Source organism: Anastrepha obliqua, chromosome 1 (assembly GCF_027943255.1).
Source record: "Anastrepha obliqua isolate idAnaObli1 chromosome 1, idAnaObli1_1.0, whole genome shotgun sequence".
NCBI classification, from domain to species: domain Eukaryota; kingdom Metazoa; phylum Arthropoda; class Insecta; order Diptera; family Tephritidae; genus Anastrepha; species Anastrepha obliqua.
This window is the reverse complement of record NC_072892.1, coordinates 668,034-690,120: the sequence shown is the minus strand read 5'-3', so window position 1 is coordinate 690,120 and position 22,087 is coordinate 668,034.

The window sequence follows — 22,087 nt, the reverse complement described above, 5'->3', positions numbered from 1 at the left end:
AATATGAGCAAGGTAACGGCAATGAGCAAGGTAACACTAATATGAGCAAGGTAACTACATATGAACAGTAATGAGCAAGGTAACACTAATATGAGCAAGGTAACGGCAATGAGCAAGGTAACTACATATGAACAGTAATGAGCAAGGTAACGACACATTTTTTCGTGCGTGCAGCCTGTTAAATCGAATTATAAGACGTTATCACGTCAAAATTCGAAAATTGGAGCTAAGACCCTGAAAACACTCGTTCGGTTTTTTGTTTTGAGGCCTGAAAGAGCTCCAGCTAATGGTATAACTTTAAAAATAAAATATCAACCCTTTACTGCATTAAAACATTAAAAAAATTGTTTCACGATGGAAATGATGATGATTCCTTCTCGATAGCAGAAAACGCAGCCGTGACATCTCGCTTACAGCGGCCGTCAGCGGCAGCCGCTTTGTTATTCTTGAGCCGCTGAATGGCAACTCTGACTTCGGCATGACTAGGTGGTGGAACGTCCAAATTATCGTCGATTGGCGGTATCGGGTCATCTTCTACTGGGTTGGAATTGTGTGCGTCATCGCCAGCAAGTAAGTTGCAGAAGTGTTCTCTCCATATGCCCAGTGTGGACTGTGTATCCATAACCAGGTTTCCGTTTTTATCTTTGCAGGCTGAAACCTTGTGTCAGACGCTTGACTTGTTGATAGAATTTTCGAGCATCATTCCTGCCTCTGTACTCCTCTAGCAGCTCACGCTCACGCTTCTCCTGTTCTCGTTTCTTGCGCCTGAAGAGGCGCCTCTCTTCGGATCTCTTTTCCCTGTAGTTATCTCGCACGGCCCCCGTTGCAGCTGACTGCAGAGTTCTTTTGTAAGCTGCATTCTTCGCTGCAGTAGCTTCGCGACACTCTTCGTCGTACCATTGGTTTCGTTTAGGTGGGCGTTGGAACCCAATGGTTTTTTCAGCGGCAGCTCGCATAGAGCGGGATATATGTGCCTAAAGTCCGCCTGTGTCTGCAGGTAGAGAATCGTGGGGACAGCCAGGTGGCCTTATGGACGTTGAGGTGTTGGAATCTGGTGCTACTAACTACCATGTTTCGCGCCGCAGCGAAGTCGATCAGACTTAGACCATTGTTCGATGAGGGCTCGTGGAGGCTGAACTGACCGACGGTGGGATGGAAGACAGATTCTCGCCCAACCTTTGCTTAGAAGTCCCCGAGTACGATCTTCACGTCGTGGGCTGGGCAGCGGTCATATACTTGCTCGAGTCTCGCATAGAAATTGTCTTTGATGGCATCGTCCTTTTCCTCCGTTGGGGCGTGCGCGCAAATCAGGCTTATGTTGAAGAACCGTGCCTTGATACGGATTGTGGCTAGCCTATCGCTCACAGGTGTGAACCTAGAGACGTGGGGCCAAAGTCTCCCGCTTACAACAAATCCGCATCCTAATTCACGCCGCTCCGCATGGCAGCTGTAGTAGATATCGCAGCCTTGTTCTGTCCATCTTATCTCCTGGATGGCGGTGATATCAGCCTTAATTTTTTCGAGGGCTTCCGCCAACTGGATAGAGGCACCTTCCCTATTTAGGATTCGGATATTCCAGGTGCATATCCGTAAATCGTAGTCCGGTTTTCGTTTGCGATGGTCGTCAACGTTGAGGGGTTCATTATCCGAGGCTATTGCGGTCTTCACTGGTTGTGTGTGTTTTCCGTGGCGGGTCCCAAACCCAGCGCACAACCCAAATTTAATGTCTTGGGGGGACATTCGTCTAACACATTCGTTCACTGCCCGACGGGTGCTCAGCAGCTATCCAGGATGGCCAAGGAAAAGACAGGATCAAATCCAGGGGGCTGCGTGTCGACTTGGATAAAGCAAGTGACAAGGATAGGTCCCTGGAGTTTTCCATGTTAAACCCAGTCAAGGCCGTTGCCTTGTATTGCTAAATCCCATTCATCCCACATTTATAAAAACTAGTTGTAAAGAATAGCAAACAGTTGAAAAGTGGAAAAATTAATATAGTATCCGTCAAGAAAAATAAGTGTAACGATTCCACGGAAACATTCTTTTTTGTCAAAGATCTTACGTTTTACTTTGTTATCTTTTTTGGAAATTGAATCACTCACACTTCAGTTCTGCTTTCTCAACCACTTGCACAAAAGTGAGGTTAATTCAAAATGCTTCACAGACAATTTTTTTGCGTTTTATCATGGCTAAATATAAAGGATTTTCCAATAACAGGTGTTATATATCGCTATCGAGAGATTATTAACGATTTTTTATGGCCGGAATTGGATGGTATTGATCTGGATAACGTTTATTTTCAACAAGACGACGCTACGTGCCTCACAAGCAACGAAACCATTGATCTTTGACAGGAAAAGTTTCCGGACCGTGTTATCTCTCGAAGAGGTGATCACTATTGGCTACCGAGATCTTGTGACTTAACACCTTTGACTTTTTTCTTTGGGGTCTACGCCAACAGCTCAGGATCGATTCAAGACCTCAAAGATGGAATTCGTGAGGCTATCGAGGGCATAAGGCAGCCACTTTGCAATTCGGTTATGGAAAATTTCATGAAAAGGATATTGCCCTGTAAGCGCGTTCGTGGTGGTCATTTGCCTGATGTTATTTTCTACTATTAACGGCATACCTTCCTCTTTATAATGAAATAAACATCCGATCATTTATATTAAAATATAGCTTTTTTCTTTGAATATCAAAATAACACCTCTAATTGGAAAACCTTGTATATTTGGTGGAGTAAAATAGTTTGAATTATTTTAAAATACCTAGTTTAGAAATGAAATGGAATCAAAACTGCAAGACTATTTATGGGGCCATATGCGGTAGAGGATTGATATATCAAATATCTGTGAATATCTGGCTATACATATATGTATATATATAAATAGCTTTCACAGATAGAAGTTAAGGTGTTCGAAAGTTACGCATACGCCCCGGCGAAAAACACCCTGTAACTTTTTTACTATATGCATACCAGTGAGTTATGCTTGTATTTTTATTGTTTTAAGTATTCTAAGTAAAAACTGAAAATTCCATTTGTTGAATTAACAAACTTCTCAGTATATTTTCAGTGACTTTGTTGGAAGTAAATATTAGTTTATTTTTATTTGTTAACCCAAAACCTCATTTCTGAAATCATTATTCCAAGTATCAATAGAAATTCTCGGCATGATTTCATTCGTTTCCCACAGGTTTATTCGAATGCATATTGAAAGCATTGTTGCTATGTATTTGGAAAGCAGGTCAGCGCTTCATTTGATAGCACACAAATTCATACACTCGTAAGTACATCGCAAATAAATAAATAGACACAGTATATATTTAATGGGTAATGTTTGCCTCTGCTAGTATTAATGTGGAAAATGTTCAGTACAGAGCAATGACTGCCAATTCGATGCGGTGAATAACGGAAAGGTTGTTTGTTGTTATCTCATATGTACGTGTGAATACAAATAAATAGTAATCACAACTGTATTCTTAATGCAAATGACAAATGCTTTCCGAACTGCAGATTTACTTTCCGAATTAAGCCAACAGCCTTTCAAAAACTATTTGCACTAAGCCACTTGTTTTTTATCTCGGTAATTATCGCATTGCTCACTTATTTTATTCAGTTTTTAATTCAAGCGCATACTGATACTGCAGTCATATTGCACATACAAATTTTCGAATTTAGGATGATTTGACACGGGCTCCTACCAACTCAGATGTACATACATACGTCCATACATACGTGTAAGTGGTTGGGTGAGATAATATTTTTTGTCAATTGCTTACTGATGAAGCACTGTGCGTTGTCATGTTGACTATATAGTTTAACGGTCGCTGTTGCCTCCACTGGTTGTCCGGTTCGCTGACTTTGTGCAATGTCGCTTTTAATTCCACAAATGAATTGTTAAAACTGGGTCAATTGGTAAAGTTATTTTCGGTTTTGTGCTGTATGTATTTGGCAGTTTTTATAATGTCTACACTGTGCATGGATATGCATGTACGTATGCAAGATTATTCATGCATATGTGTGTATGTATTTATGTTCGTATGCATACGTGGACATGTCATCTGCCATTCTCATTTGTCGTCAATCGAGAAAACCGCCTGATAACAAGGCCAACACTGCTAACTACTGAGAAGAGAAAAACAAATTTTTTGTGCACTTTCAATGAAAATTGAAATATAAACGTTTTCTGTTTTTGTTTTTTGCAAGTAGCATTTTTCAGTTTTGGGGATACAGTGCTCGTAGGCACGTGTACACAAGTACAAATACTTACTTATTTTATTTGGCATATGTGTGGCACATGCGGCGCATAATAGGCATATTTAAATATATGTATGAAATGTAGTCAAGTGTCAGTGTAGTATAGCTTCAAATTGTTTCATCATTTTCCATTGATTTTAATATTCGTGCCATTGTGACTCCTGCAAGAATTTTATGAAATTAAATTTTTGTCTTTGTTACTGAGATAGTGTTTCTGTTTCATAGCCTTTTACTAAAATGCGTTCATATTAATTTTAAATTTACAAAAACAACGTGCATACTGATGCTGACATTCTGTTTAAACGATTCCTTTCCGAAAACTTATAAAACGGAAATACGGGTTACATGCAAGTAAAGTTATTCTGAGCTTTTTCCTCAATGCCATTAAGGAGCTACTCACCCCAAAAATATTGGCAAAATAATTGAATTAAATCGAAATTTATGATCAAGCATTTGCATCGAAAAAACATGGCACGTAATCGCTCCAGCTAAAAAACTATATTTTAGAATTGTGGCAAAAGAGTACAACAGATATAGGAACGAAATTGTTTTATTCAAAAGTTGATAGGCTTAAATGTTAAAAGTTGTTTTCTTCTCCATAGCTGCAAGCAGGAAATGGGTTTTGTCGAATGTATTGCAAATAAAAGTTTGTTAAAGCTTATCCCAAGTTATTTGATGCCGCAAAAGTCATATGTGTAGAAACACATCTGTTTCAGTGAAGATATTTTCGGTCTCTATATGACAGTGCACTGTAATTGCATATTAACTACTTGCCATAAGTTGCAAATTAGACCCTGGAACATATTTATACGCACACTCACTTTTCGATACATCTTTTCTTTCCCGTTGTCTCCGCCACAGCGAAACTACACTTACTAGTTTCATATGAACATTTGGTGCGTAGTTTGTGCGGATCTGTGATTGCACAACTGTAAACTTAACTTTAGAAATGCCTGTTTGAATGTGTGTGTGTATCGTAAAGACTGAAATAAGTATGTCCGCACAAAAACAAGCATGAATGTCACAAAAGTAGATAAAACTTTTGGCATTAGCAAACCGGTTTTAATGTCAGTGTTGCAAACATATGGGATACCACATAGATATATTACATACATACACGCATACGTACATATGTACATATCTGGAAGTGGCGGAAACTCGATTATCTGCGATTTTAACTTTCTAAAATGCGTTAAGTGCCTAATGTTTAAACATTTAGATCTTGCCTTCACGCTCTCATGTATGCATGAATATTTCATTTCTGCATATACATAAATACATCCTGAACACTCAACCCCGTAATAATAAATGTCTGGCTGCTTATACGCGTGTGTATAATTGATTAGAGTTCTGCTCTTCAAACATACGCATCAAAAACGATGATAATTACTGTAGCGTTTCTAGCGAATTAGAATCTACCTACAGCGGATTTCGGGTAAGCAGAAGGGTAATGGTCGAAATAAATACAGGGTGGCTGATGAAAGCCGCTACCAAAAAAAAATTGAATAACTTTTTTTCTTTTTAAGTTATCTGTTCCATTTTTGTTTTAGTTTGCAGATTGATCTTTAAAATTTATTAAAATAGATAACTGGGACACGCAAACAAGAATTTGGATAGTCCGCTGCTATCACGCACTGGAGTCCGTAGTTTTGGTACAGAGAGAGTACAGGCGGATGTTTGGCGGCGATCCCCCGAGCAGATGGACCATAATGAGACTGGTGAATAATTTTGCTGAGCAAGGAACAGTCGCAAGAAGGCCTTATCATCGAAACCCACCAGTTCGGACGGAGGAAACGATCGCTGCTGTAGCTGCAGCTATACAAAGCAATCCAAGGGTTTCAACAAGAAGCTATCTGCTCAACTTGGTGTCAGCCGACAGTCTTTGCAAACAATAATGCACAAAGATTTAGACTTATTTCCCTACAAAATTCAAATGGTTAACAAACTGAATGCAGCAGACTTGCCGATTCGCTTGGAATTTTGCCAGAAGATCTTGAAAATGGTGGAAGAAGACCAAAACATGTTAAACTGCCTTTTCATGTCTGATGAGGCCCATTTCGATTTAAACGGCAATGTGAACAAACAAAATTGTCGAATATGGAGTACTTCTAACCCATAGATACTCCACGAGACGGAATCGCATCCTCTTCGCGTGACAGTGTGGTGTGCGGTTTCTTCACGCTGTATTGTCGGGCCTTACGTTACGGTTACTGGAGACCGTTATTTGAAAATGCTGAAAGAATTTTTCTATCCAGAACTACGCCGAAAGAGAATTCCTTTCAACTCTGTGTGGTTTCAACAAGATGGGGCAACGTCTCACATAGCCCAGACTGTTATGACAGAGTTGCGACGAAAATTTCCCAATAAACTGATTTCAAGAAACTCCGAATTTCGTTGGCCCCCCAGGTCGCCTGACCTTACTGCACCTGACTTTTTCTTGTGGCATTTATGTAAACAAGAAGTTTATAAAACAAAGCCAACAAATTTGGACGAACTAAAACAATCCATTCGGGCAACAATTGCGGCTATTCCTGTCGCAACTCTCCAAGCAGCAATGAACAACTTTTTACTAAGATGCCGTACTTGTGTCAACGAGCATGGGGGGCATTTAAATTCAATTATTTTTAAAACTAGTTAAGCTACATTTAATAAAATTTAATGACCTTCAACTTGAAAAAAAATAAATGAATTCCATACACTAAAAAAAAAGTTATTTGAGTTTCTTAATGTAGCAAAATTCATCAGCCACCCTGTATAAATATTGTCGACAGCTGAATTTTCCTGCTAAATAGTCTCATTATGCTTGAGGAAATTTCCCGAGGTTTATCAATTTTTCTTCATAGATTTGTCGAGGAGACTTTTAGATTTAAGAAGATACTTAATTTTATTAAGGGGACTAGGTGAATCGCACTATTTGTTTATTACTTATTTTTTACGACCAGTGAACCTGTCTGTAGTTCTAAATTTGATTACGAAATAATTTAATCAAGTGCCCTTTTTATTTATTTTTATTTGCTTATTTAAGAAATGAGGCTGCCTCTGTAAGACTTTTAAGACTATTGTTGTTGGTGTTGTTGCTGTTGTAGCAGAAAGGTTCCTCATACACGTACGGGAAATGCTGCTGGAAGGACAGTCACGGCCGGATGCAAATCCGCGTCGTTCCGGTAACGTAGAGCCAACAACCATGGGAATGGCTGTCTACAAGACTTTTAAGTCTCTTATAATACATCGCTGTTCGAGGTTATAAAATTCGAAATCGATTATTTTTATGCTATGCAAACTTAAAACTAACATAACTTATTCTAACTTATTCGTTCAATTTAACTGTAAAGGAAAACTAATGTAACCGAAAATAAAACAAAATTTGTGAAAAATATAGGAATAGTCGGAAACATACAAGATGAGGTGCAATAGAAGGAATCAGCGAGACAGGGGCAGGACGGATTAAAGAACCTTAACAGATTCAGGAATTGAATTCCAGAGCCCGGCAGCATAATTTTTCGACATAGTCATCTATTAGGCTTATAAACTTCGTGCAATGCTTTTGTGGTTTGTTGATCTCTGACAAATAATTAATCCGAGGGATCCGGGGAGCTAAGTCTGGAGAGTGGGGAATATGAGAAGTAAAATGCGAGCTGGAACCCTATTGTCACTAACGCTAGGGCGTGAACTAGTGCGTTGTCGTGATGGAAAAGGAAAATCGCTGGACTTCGTCGAAATAAACCGATCTGGTTGAAACTTGATGAGTTTTCTTCCAAGAGATGCTACTAACTAAACATAACCTCGATACGCGTCAGTAGTGCCATCTCTTTGAATTTGCAAGAACATTACTAGATGTGTGGCCGAGCTCTTTCTCCTACTCGTTGTAATATGCCAACGTTGATGAAGAAAAGGTATTTGGGAGTTTTGAATTCAATTAGCTTAAAAATACATGAATTAACAGTTTCTAGCCGCCAGATAATCAAAAATGCTGTATCCTAAAATGTTGTTTGTCCACAAAGAAATGTAGTCAAATCTTTTGAGACCATAGACGTAACGCGTAAACTTAGTAAACACAACATCAATTTTGTGAGATGAAATAGAGCCAAGCTTACTATATAGAAGCTCAGGGTACGTCATGTGTGGTGCAATAACTATAGTAGCTGGCTTTCTTCTAGTCTCTGCTGGCGCACAGTATACGCGCAACATACCACTTTATTTACGTGGTCAGGAGGTTAGTTTGCACATAGTTTTAAACTTTTATAAAAGTCAATATCAAGTCGAATCCTTGATTTCCAGGTGTTTGTAACTTGATTTTCAAGTTGTTAAATTAAACTGCCTTTTTTAATTTTTGAATTCACATTTCATTCCAACTTTCCGCTATTATAGTTACAAAATCACTATCAAAGCCTACTTTTTTCCGAACAGTTTTCCGGGTTAACGTGAGGAAAGTTGTTTGTGGATGTGTGCGCATGTTGTTGGTAGTTTATTAAGAGGGTGTGAACTAATATATTAACTTAAACAATTAGCTAGAAAACAATGGCACACGAAAAATGCAGTAAAACTTGTAAAAGTGAACGCTGGGCCACTTTGTCTGGGAGCCATTGTAGACTTTTATGTATAATTAAAATTTACGATTAATCTTTCTTACCAACGGCAGAGAGCTTATTTATAATATTTTTATCAAGCTTTTGCGAAATTTGAATTTTTGCAATGTTCGAAACATCAAGACTTTAAATATTTTTAGAGGAACTAACATAAACTTCAGTTTCCCCAAAGTCCTCTTAATAAACCGCGTCGTTGGTGTTTGTCCATCGCAAAGTGAGCGTCTCAGCACTATTAACCAGTTCCTATAAATATTAAATTATTTTCAAAATAGGATTAATGCTACTAAAAATCGTTATCTTTCGTTATCATACGGCACGTTCCATAACGTAGGACCAGGAACAGAGCCATGAGATATCCCACCAGTCACGACGTACTTCTGAGGCCGATCGTCTGTGTCGTACTCTAGAACCCTGCCGTCAAAATAACTCCAGACGATTCGGAGTATGTACGAGGGGATCCAAAACCCTTCAACGACGAAAGAATCATCGACCAATTTGCTGAGTTCAAAGCGTTCTTAACGTTTAAAGTTGCAACAGCGCAATACGTCCCATATTTTCCTCTTATAGTCTCGTTTGATGTGTTTATTACCAGCCGGATGGCGTCGACTGTGGACGTGGCTCGCCTAAAGCTAAACTGCCGCTGTGCCAGTCCTGTTGGTCCTCTAAATACTTTCGCAGGCGTTCACATTCTGAGTCAATCAAAGTATCCAAAGTACACCAAACGTCAAATTACATAATTTCGAGTAGTTTAGGTGATCGAAGATGCCTACTTGGCACTTGGCACTTTATGAAAAATTATAACTTCAAATTTGAAAACAACTCTTGATTTCAAGGATAACCAGACGGGACGATACAAAATGAAGGTACCAGTGTACGTTAATCTAAGAACGTCCACCTATGCAAGCTGCTACCAAAATGTATATATTTTCCATAATATTTGCGAAACAAATTGCAAGAAATTCTCCTTTTTCTACTTTCTGCACTCTAGGCCACTGCGACTGAGAACATGGGTTCCTTTCAGTTTGCCATTATTTGGCATACACGGCTATTTATGTACATTTTTATTATGACTTGGCATATATTTATACCTACATAAGCCGGTTCATTTGTACTTGACTATTCTATAGGATATTCAAAAAGTAATAAAAGTACTTAGTAATGTGTTTTTGGTTTGATACATTTGAAATAATTTCAATCACAGCTTGCGTACGAAGTGATTCCTCGATGCACATAACTACTTGCTTGATTGATTTTTAAAATGATTGATTTCTGCATGGAAAAACTTCGAAAAAGTTGACTCCAATAAACACGCAGCGGGCCAAATATGCAGAACGAAGATGAAGTATTTTTCATTTTGCGAAAGACTTTTCTCGAAAGCAGGAAATATAATTACTCAGAAAGGACAACTTTCTCTAAAATTTCAATTTAACTTGTAGTTTTTTTAATATCAGTGACGAATATGAATTTATTATTAAATGCAAGTACATATATATGTATGTATATACTATTATAAAATTTGGAAAACCTGTGCCGGCAAATGCCAGCAAAACCTAAATACTAAATAAAAGACGGTTTGTCACTTTTTTCATATCGAACTTCAGTTAATGAAAATGGACAACATCGAACAGAGGCAGGTCGTCCTATTTGTATATTTGTACTGATAAAAACGTAGCAAAAGGATACTGACATTTGACATTTCTTCAGCAAACTAAACAATTAATGGGAAACGTACATTTCTAACAGTGGTCGGCTCCAACAGGAAAATGTAAAATGTCCGATTGTCCTGTTGCCCTGTTGTCATGAAAACGACGGAAAAATTGGGATAGAATCATGGCATTCGTGATTGAGTAAAAATGTTCAAAGTGTTTAGATTTTGGAAAGTATTTGCCGCACTCGAAGCGAAAAATTGCCTTTTATCACAGCAGACTCGTCATTGAGCGCACACAAGGGCAATTATTGAATTGAATCAGAAATCCACTTTGAACCTGCATTTTTTTACGGTGAATACGTCGCTTGCTCAATTAAGCCGGAAATCGGACTACCAATGGCTTTTTTGCTCAATTGTTTGAAAGTTAATTTAAATTAGTTATTTATTTCTCTTTAAAGATACGGAAAACTTTCTGAACAAAAGTCAACAGAAAATTTAATTTTCCTGGAATTTATTCATATCTATTTGAAGTCAAATGCAAATCTAAATCGCCAAAGAATGATAGACCACAAGTACGTATATCCCTTTGCTGAAAACATACAAAATACTTAGTAGTATTTACATACGAGTACAGTCGACGACTAAAAACTTAGTGGGTTGAATAGTATGTAAAAGAACAAACGCTTTCGTGAAAGACACACAAACATACATACAACTTCTAGTATAGTTTACAAGCAAAGTGAAAAACGTACGACAGTCAGTTTGGCCTGTTTTTTATAATTTAAGAGAAATAGATAAAGGAGTACGTATGCATATACAAATTGTTGCTGTTGATCACACAGAATATTTTATTGTGATGAACACAGTTTGAAGGTTTATATAAAGGTATATATGTACATATAGATATATAGGGCCCTTACATCCTCTCTTGGGTGTTCGACGGAGCTCTTACTCCTATTTGTGGTGTGTATCTTGATGTTTTGCTTTTTCATAGCAGAAATGCACTCGGAGGTTTGTCATTGCCTGCCGAGGGACGACCGCTATTAAAAAAAACTTTTTCTGTCATTTGGCGTTTCCTGCCCAGCGATTCGAATCTGGACATTTCCGAATGGTAGTCGCACAACAACACATTCGGCTACGGTGGCCGAATAAAATACTTAACCCTCCGTCGGGCACACCCGATCTGTGAGGCACAGCTCACACATTTTTTTGTCTCACTCTATTGTTTTTTACCGTTTACTACTCTTTTGCTCAATAGCTGCTTCTTATGGTGTGCTCTTTATATCAAATCTACTCAGTTTGTGTTTTCCCTTCCCAAAGTGAAGTTATACGCAATTATACGCATCACATTTTTTAAAGTAAGTATTTTCAAAATTACTGACTTCAAATTAACTACTGCCCCATTTTAATACTAAATAATTTATTAATATTTAAGAGTTAGTTGAAAATAACCAGATTTATTGATGTGGCCTGCAGGGCACATTGCGCCCAAACTCGCTACAAAGGTTTTATGTTTTAATTTGTTTTATATTCTTGATAGAAATGTCTCGTCGATACTTCAATTTAAATGAGTCCAAAGACGTGGAAGAAGTTATAAATTTGCTGGTGGCTGATGACGACGAATTTGGGGAGGAAAGCGAAGTTGCTTCAGATGACGAGGTAGAAGAACAGGGTGAAAATTCCGAGACAGAGCAGGATGATGAGACCGACTTAGATGATGAAAATTTTGGAGACATACATTTTTTGAAAGATTTGGCCTTGTCATGAATATTAAGCGATTCAAGACACACTTTTCTATTAGCAACAGGCCAAGGGACGTAGTTTTGAGAATGTCTGAGCCTCTTTTTGGCACTGGACGCAATATAACAGGCGATAACTGGTTTACTGATATGGATCTAGTTGACGAACTGAAACAAAAAAAACTATCTCAAGTTGGAACCGTAAGAAAAAATAAAAGACAATTGCCACCTGACTTTGTAGATACTAAGGGAAGACAACAATTCACAAGTTTGTTTGGGTTCAATGACGGAAAAACTTTGGTTTCATATGTTCCACGTTCTAAAAGGAATGTTATTCTCGTATCGACTCTTCATGACAACAAGAACATTGATCTCGATTCCAAGGAAAATAAACCAGAAATCATCTCGTTTTATAATTCAACGAAAGGTGGCGTTGATACTGTAGATAAAATGTGTGCAACGTACAATGTATAACGAAATATCAAACGCTGGCCAATGGTTATATTTTTTACAATGCTGAATATCGCTGGTATTAACTCTCAAGTGATATACCTCAGTAATAACCTAGAACCACTGCGTAGAAGGCTTTTCTTGAAAAAGTTGGCTCATGAATTGACAATCGAGGAGCTACGTCGAAGAAGTTTGCAAAACCCACGGAATACCGTTCAGTCTTCAAATAAGGAAACAAAAATATCGACCTTCACTTCCAAATGAACGAAGCCCTTCTCCGCCCTCTAAACGAAGACGATGCTCAACTTGCACTAGCAAAACTGGTTTGAGAAGACTGACGAATCACGAATGCAAGAAATGTAAATCACCACTTTGCTTATCTTATACGTATATGATGTGTGAACGATGTTATACTCCAGAGGGCGAAAATACTCTATCCGAAGAGACCTAAAACAAGCGCAATAAAAGGATTGTTTGAGTTTTATATTTTTATTGTACCTCTAATTAATTAGTTTTCTGGATCATTATATTTACAACAAATTGAATTTTTATTGGATTCTTTCATTTTTTGTAAACTATTTTCGGTTGACTGTTTTAACTTTTCATTTTCAACCTTAATTTACGACTATCTTTTGTAACTGATAAATTTTTGTCAAATAAACGGATTTTTATGAAAATATTTAGATTTATTTCTTATTCATATCCCTTAATGCCACTTCTGTATTTCCCATATGTATAAACTATGTAATTATACTTTTATTATGTGTTTTTAAAAGTGTGCCACTTAGGCACATTGCGCCCGAAGTTCACAGCCTGATAGTTGCGCCTGACGGAAGGTTAAACGTATTTCAACTTAGCTCAAATAGCCAAACTGAATCGAGAGAGATATTTGCATTTGCATTCCACAATGTTCTCTCTGCTCTTCTGGGGACACTAGTAATAGACGAACTTCTCAACAAATTGAACAATCTAGGGTTCCACACTCAAGGTTATGTTGATGGCCTGGTAGTATAAATAGTAGACTGACATGAGGAGACCATTTCTAGCCGCATGCAACAAGCCCACAGTGTAATAAACCATCTAAAACTGTGCAGGTGCCGTTCTCTAGGAAAAGAAACATCAACACCTATTGATACCTAGGTATCAACCATAACAAAACGCTCACTTCGAACTCTCATCTTGAGAAAGTTGCAATAGTCACCAGAGGAATTTGCCTGCACAATACTTTTTGGAAAAACATGCAGATTCAGCCCGGGAATGACTGGGAATCAAAAGGCCTAATTTCAAAAAAATAGATTCCAATGTGTCTCCACCCAGGCTGAAATACATACCATCGAGATATTTTTTGGCGGAATGTCTCCGAAGAAAAATGAGAGGAACCTTTACATACTTTCAGATAGTCAAGCGGCTTTGAAAGCCCTTCTATCAACTACAATCAACTCAAAAACGGACTGCCTGAATCTTCTTAACTTGCTAGGAAACTTCAACAATTATTATTAAGTTGGATTCCTGAACACGAAGGACATGAGGGAAGTGAAATAGCGGACCATCTAGCTAAAAAATTGGCAACAATGCTCCTAATTGGTCCTGATCCTTTCTGTGGTTTTACAAAGGGCCATATCAACGAACTTCGCAGAAGGTGGGAGGAATAGAAGTTTATTCAACACTGGCAAAGTTCTATCGGTCAGCCACAAACGAAACAATTCCTAACGCCGGACAGAGGAATTTCTAATAAGCTACTTTCACTCAGCAGGGTAGACTTAAGACTTCTAACTGGTGGCTTTACAGGTCACTGTTGATGAACTACACAAACCTTTCGTATCACAACGACTTTCTACATTACAAAATATGCGGCACATCAGAAATCAATAAAATAGACTTCTTAAATTCTATTGTATTAACGGTATAAAATCAGGGAAGGAGAAAGGCTTATTTAAACATTTTGATCGTGGCACAGCCTACTTTTGTGTAATTCTTCAGATCTTTGAAATCTCTTACTCAACTCGAAATTATTGTAAATTATTATTATAAGTGGTGATAAAATTTTAGGAAACAGGCTAGGCACCTTCCATTTTTAAAAAAACATTTTTGATTTACATTTTAAACTTGCGGTGAGTGCATGAAGCTCAATTCTAGCGAACTCAACATCCAATGGTACCCTATTCTGTTTTCTCCTGTGTTGTCTTGCTCGTCTACGGTTAAGAGTGTATTCTATATGCATCTCCAGTCGAGACATTTACAACAAGCAGCATATCCATGCAATCATCACTGTACATTCCATTTCCGTATCTCACTGCCATTTTATATTTATGAGGTTAGCCTCAGCCGCTACTATCGCTCAGTTTACGATCTAACTGATGGCTTTAGCTCGTCAAAGAGATAAGCGCCGGAAATTGACGTTATTTTTATGATTTTTTTGCTCGGCCGTTTCACATTTGCAACCAAGAGCTGAAAGGCTGGGACAATGCGTTCTTGTTAGTTATACAAAATTAGTGGATGTGGCACACGCCGCAGAGAGGAAAATTGTGCAACATTCAATAGATGTAAAATGTCATTTTCTCATTCTATTTTACTTCTATCTATTCGGTATGTTTATTTAAATATTTAGTGCACAGAAGTTTTACCGCAACCAGTTTTCATCGATTATGGTAAAGTATAGCACAAATGAAATCCATTTAAGTTTTTTTCTTCACTTAATATTTTACTTTTACTCTTCCTAAATTTGTTTAAGGAACTTAAATGAAAAAACTGTATTCCATCGCTACATTGGAATGTGTTGACATCTGAGTAACTTCAGTTCAATTTCCTCTCAAATAAACTGCCAGGGAACTTCTTGGTAAAAGCTCAGGTTTATTAGAAAATTGTCGAATGCGTTGAAAAATTTATTTATTTATATGAAAAATAATTAATAATATATTATAATATATAATAATATATTATAAAATATTGTACTATAGAATAAGAATCTTTTTATTGGGTAGAAAAGCTTAGATTGGTTAATAAAATAATAAATATTTTGCATGTTTTCGGTGTTTCGCCTTAATCAAGTTTGAGGGCGTTTAATTTCGAAATAATTTAATTCATGCATTTTCGCATTGCTTACAATCGTCGAGAATGTATTTTATGGATAGTTGGCAGTTACACGTGGAACAATGTGGGGCAGTTCCCCTTTGCGCAAGTATTCATGAGTATACAGAGTTATTCCGCGGCCGATGACTGCAGTGTTGGTTGTAATGTTTGTAGTCGTTTTGGTATGTTAGCCAGCTAGTCATCATCAATTTCCTTATGTGGTTGTTAACATGTCGGGCAATATCCGATTTCACCCATGGTTCCTGGTATATATGTACATGGCGTCTTATAAGCTTCTTTAGAAGTAACGTCTACATGTACTTTACCGACTATGCCGCAAAGCCGGGTATCCACACATTTTTTTTTTGTTAACAGTGTAATGTTTTTGCGAAATCGATAAATTCAGCGTTGACAAAAATAGGTAAAATTTTTCGATGGATAGACAATTTTCTATCTAACAGAGTAATCAACGATAAAGTTTGCTGATTAAACGGAGGAGGCTTTGTAGGTATCGTTCGACAATAGACGGTAGACCTGACTCTGTTAACATATTTTTAATCGGTGTTGTGGAAAAGGGGGGGTTCTCCGAATCAAGGAATATCTGTCCTAACGAAGTGGATTTACTGGAGATTCAACTCTGCACAAACACGGAATAATATAGTATAGCACGCACCAGAATACCATATTTTCAGTTCAGATTAAAAGATAATAAAAGACATTTGTATATATAACCAAAAATAATCGTAAATATTCGTAGGGAGGGATTGCCAAAAATAGCTATTAAAACTATTAATTATTTAATCTATTAAAACAAAAATTTAAAATTTAAAAAACATTGAAATCAACTAATATTAGCCGCAATCTCCAATTTACACAGAGGAGCAGACGAGATGATGTTAGATGACGAGGGTTTGAAGCGCCCCGAAATGCTAGGAAATGATATATTTCACCCAAGCGACATATCTGCAGCTTCTCCGTTAGTCCCTAGGTTTTAAAAAAAGGTGATTCCTCATTAAGAAAATCACCTTATCGTTTTGATTATTAATCGTATGGACTAATCGTGAGCAAAATTAAGTTGGCCTCTCATAAACGTTTGTGTAGCAGTACACAAAGAAAAGATTTTTCAAAAAGCGGGTGTATGGCTGTACGGGTGTATTCCACAAATGGAGGAGCCAACAGTTTTAAGCCGACTCTGAATGACAAATGGTTTTTATGAGGAGCTTTTTCAAGGCAGAAATATACTCGGGGGCTTGCCATTGCCTGCCGAGGGGCGATCGCTATTAGAAAATACTTTTTTTATTATTTGATGCTCATGCACGGAGATTCGAACTTACGCACTGAATGGTAGTCACGCACCAACCATTCGAGTACGGCGGCCGCGGAATATACTTAAAGTTGCGCTGAGAAAAATGATATTAATAATAATATTATTACTTTTACGGACTTTCACTTCAGATAATATACATATCTACGCATGTAGGTATGTAGGTATAAGGAGGGCGCACGTACCCCGTCATTAATTCACCAGATATTTAATTGTGCTCAGAAATTGTTAATGGTAATGATGGTGAAAATAGCTGCTTTGTACGTCCGGGCATGAGTGTTCGTGCATATATATATGTAGATATATTTAAGCCATCAGTTCGTATTTCACTCATATAATTATAGCTCTGAGCACAAGTCCATACACAATACAAATGTATGTACGCGTAAGCACATTTACTGTGCGTTCCCTTACTGCGGACAGTTGACAAACCTTCGTGCAATTAACTTCGCTTATATAATATTACACTTATATAAATTTGTGGTAAATGTCAATGAACAGCCAGAATGTCACCTGGATTTGTTTTCAACGATACATACATACACGCATACATACATATGTATGTATGTATGTGGGAACGAGGAGTAGTAGAGAGAGAGAGCAAAACTTGTCAGCAGTTGAATTCTAGCCGTGGACGTGGACGCAACGATCGTTTTTTCATTCCACCTTCGACTTTTCTTAAGTTTCGCATTACAATACTTTTTTTACTAATAATTGTAAATGAACTATAACTTTATATATCTATTAGTTTTTGAACTATAAAATAAAATAAACATTAAAATATAAGAAAAACCAAAACAACAAAACCATGTCGTGGGGGCTCAACCGGGATATATTCCTGTTTAAAAAGAAGCCCTATTTTTGTTAGTGCAAAAGTAACTTAAATGAGCGGTCGCGGAAGAAGACAGTTGCAAAGCAGCAACCGCGAAGCTGACTTCGAAGTAACTATGCCGAATTCTACGCGTCTGGAGGAGGAGGCAGTACAAGTACAGCAAAAATTAATTTTAATGATATCGAGGGAATAATTAAAAAATTTACCGGTGACGAAACTATGAGCGTGCAGGTATGGCTGCAAGATTTTGAGAGCTATGCCGAAACTTTCCGTTGGACAGATTTACAGCGTTACGTATTTTGTAAAAAATCGCTTAGCGGTACGGCAAAACTGTACATCGAATGTGAAGCCAAACCTCGCTCATATTCTCAGTTAAAAGCTTCGCTATATGCGGAGTTTAAGCCCAGAATTAGCGCAGCTGACGTACATAGTAAAATGGCAACAACAAGAAAGAGTCACGACGAAAGCTGCCATGAATATTTGTACAAAATGATTGACATAGCATCACAAGCAGAAATGGACGTTCCTTCTATTATAAGTTATGTCATACAGGGTATAAACGATTCGGCCAACGGTAAAGCGATTTTGAACGGTTCAAATTCTATAAAGGAATTCAAAGAAAATCTAACAATATATGAGAAAATAAAAAAGAGTGAGAGTCAACCAAAAGAGAAAACGCAGGTTGCTTATGTGGACAAAAACAAAACAATGCAATCAAGAATTAAATCACCATGATGGAAAGAATAATGAGATGGCTCCTATCGTGGTCTCGTTACTTTGCGGTCAGCGAATTTGACAACTAGTTACGTGATTTTAGCTCCAGTATGGCCAGATTACCATTTTCGTAACTTGATTTAGCATTTTTTTTGTTATTTCGTCTCGGAGTTTTAGTTCTTTCTTCATGACATTTTTCTAGCTGTTCTAATTAAAATGTCATGTTTATAATTTTGTAAAATATACATTTTTTAATAATTATTTAAATAATTCACTCAGTTTTATTTAGCTTTACTTTTTTTTAACATCTGGTGGCATTGCCCGGGATTGCAGGTGTTGTTGGTGTTTTTCTGCTTTCGGCAGTAAAATCTCTCTCTCGCTACTGCAGTGTTGCCTAGCTTTGGATATAAAAATGCACTAAAATGCCCATTCAAAGAAAATAACCCAACAAATTTTTATTGAATCACTTAAAGAACTTTGTATGCGTCACAAATTGTCTTTAAAATGTGCGTTTTTTTAAATAAATGTGTTATGCTTATGTACAACTTAATTTATGAGGATTTTTTGCTAAGCGAGACTCTTTTGTTAAGGGAACGACATTTTTGCTATATGTAGTTGATTGAAGTTATGTAACTAGATAAGGTACTCTTTTTGTAAAAATGTCAGTATGGTTTCTTTAGTATTTTCTGGTATTTTCTTGTTTATTTTTACAATTAATATAACTCTTAATGTCCTATGTCTCACTAAGGATTGATGACCGGAAGAAACGATTACACCTCCATGGTTTTAATTCGCATTCAATAAATTCAAAGGCTTTTTAAAATGTGTAAAAAGGACCCAAAAATTAAATTTGCACTTTGAAATTATCAAATTTTATAAGAGTAAAAAAAATTTCATTAGCACTAAAATCTTCTCGGAGTGACCTTTTTTAACCTTTTTTTGTTTAATAATATAGTTTGTTTTTTAACTTAAAGTTTCGGTCGCTTTAAATTAAAAAAAGGAAACAAACACGAAGCTTAAAATTGTTTGCATTTTGGGTATAAAAAAGCACTAAATTTATTGCGAAGAGCAAATGGTTGGCAATACTGCACAACTCAGCAAACGTGACGTCACGTACGCTCTGATGGGCGCGATCTTCTTTCTATCATTCTTGTTAAATCACGTTACTGTTTTAATTGCGGTTCGAGAGAACATGAGTTTCATATGTGTCCTCAAAAAGAGAAAGGTCCAAAGTGTAATGTAATGTAATGGCTTCGGTCATAAGCGTAACGACTGTCCAAAACCAACAAAGTCATCTCTGGTGAATGTCGTTTCGGTCAACAATATGTGTGTTCCAGTGAAGGTCAACAGGGTCATCATCGACAGTTTGCTGGACACTGGAAGCGACATTTGCGTGATCAAAGAGTCAGTGACAGAAGTAAATCAATATCCGTGGCTGGTTTGGGTTCTAAGGTGCACACTAAAGGTGTCTGCAAACTCAACATGGAAATAAATGGCGAGATCTACACTGACGTTGAAACTCACATCGTGAATGATATGTGTATGAAATATAATCTTTTATTGGGTGCAAACATAATTCGACAGCCGGTTGTAAAAATAGAGGCCGGTAAGTTGACGATGGTGAAAAAGGTTGGTGAATCTAAAGAATGCACTCCTGATGAAATAAGATCATGTCTATTAGCTGATATTGAACTTGAAGCGGTGGATAGCGAACTTGATTTTTCTATTGCATGCGACAAATCTGCGGTAGACGAGATTCGCAATATGGTTAAAGAGTACTCACCAGAAGTACCTAAGCAATTACCTGTTCAAATGAAAATCATCCCATTAGACGAGGTACCGGTTTTCCAAAGACCACGGAGATTTCCACCCTACGAGCAAAATATCATTGATGAGCAAGTACGAGAATGGCTGCAGAAAGAAATCATATCGGAAAGTTCATCCGATTACGCTAGTCCAGTGGTTCTCGTAAAAAAAGAAGGACGGCTCGCATCGTTTATGTATAGATTTCCGCGAGCTAAATAAAAGAATCAGGTGTGACCACTATCCGCTTCCCATTATTGAAGACCAATTAGACAAGCTGCAGGGAGCATTTGTATTCAATACGATCGATCTGGAGAATGGATTTTTTCACGTGGAGATAGAGTAGAAAGTACACTGCCTTCGTTACGCAAAAGGGGCAGTACGAATTTCACCGCGTGCCCTTTGGGTTATGTAATTCGCCCAGCGTATTCCAACGTTACATAAACTACGTTTTCAGGAAATTAATAAATGAAAATATCGTTATCGTTTACATCGACGATTTGATTATACCCGCTAAAACAAGAGATGAAGGTTTGCAGCGGTTGAAGATGGTTTTAAAATGCGCCGAGGAAAATGGTATGTCGATTAAATGGTCAAATTGTCAGTTTTTAAAGGCTGAAGTCGAGTATTTGGGCCACCTTGTGAAGGCAGATGAGATTTCTCCTTCACCATACAAAATCAAGGCCGTTATGGATTTTCCACAGCCGCGAACTACAAAGCAGGTGGAGAGTTTTCTGGGACTTACGGGGTATTTTCGTAAATTTATCCCAGATTACGCAGTTACAGCGAGACCATTAAGCCAACTTTTAAGAAACGGGATAAAATTTAATTTTGGGGAAAATGAAACCTACGCTTTTAATGAGCTTAAAATGAAATTAGTGAATCCTCCAATTTTGAAGATTTTTGAATACGGTCAGTACACCGAACTACACACAGATGCAAGTCAGCACGTTGAAGCGAAGTATTCAAGCTACGAATTAGAGGTGTTAGCAGTGGTTCAAGCGGTTAAAAAATTTCGCACTTATCTACTAGGACACTTTTTCAAATTGGTAACTGACTATAAAGCTTTTGCTCTTACCTTAAAGAAAAAAGATTTGGTTACTCGCATTGCACGTTGGGCCCTTTTGCTGGAAGATTATCAATACGGGGTGAACATCGCTCCAGTACCAGAATGAGACATGCTGACGCTCTCAGCCGAAATCCAGTAGCCCTTTGCGCGCAAGCAGACAGCATATCAATTCGGTTACGTCAAGCGCAATTAAAAGACGAAAAGATATGTGCTATAATTGAAGCATTGAAACATGGACCATATAAAGACTATGTAGTCCAACATGGAATTTTGTATAAAAATGTAAATAATTCTTTCTTATATGTCGTTCCAGAGCAGTTGAAAAATACCATTGTTAGGACAGCGCATGAAGATGGCCACTTTCACCACCAAAAGACCAAAGAAAAAATTGAGCGGGAGTATTTTATACCTAACGTACCCAAAAGAATCGATTTGTGCATCGCTTCCTGTGTGAAATGCATCTTAGCAGGGAGGAAACACGGAAAAAAGGAGTATTTTCTCAATCCCATACCGAAAGGGGAGCAACCACTAGAAACTTTCCATATTGACCATTTAGGTCCTTTATCTACAACAGCGAAGGGATATCGATATATTTTCG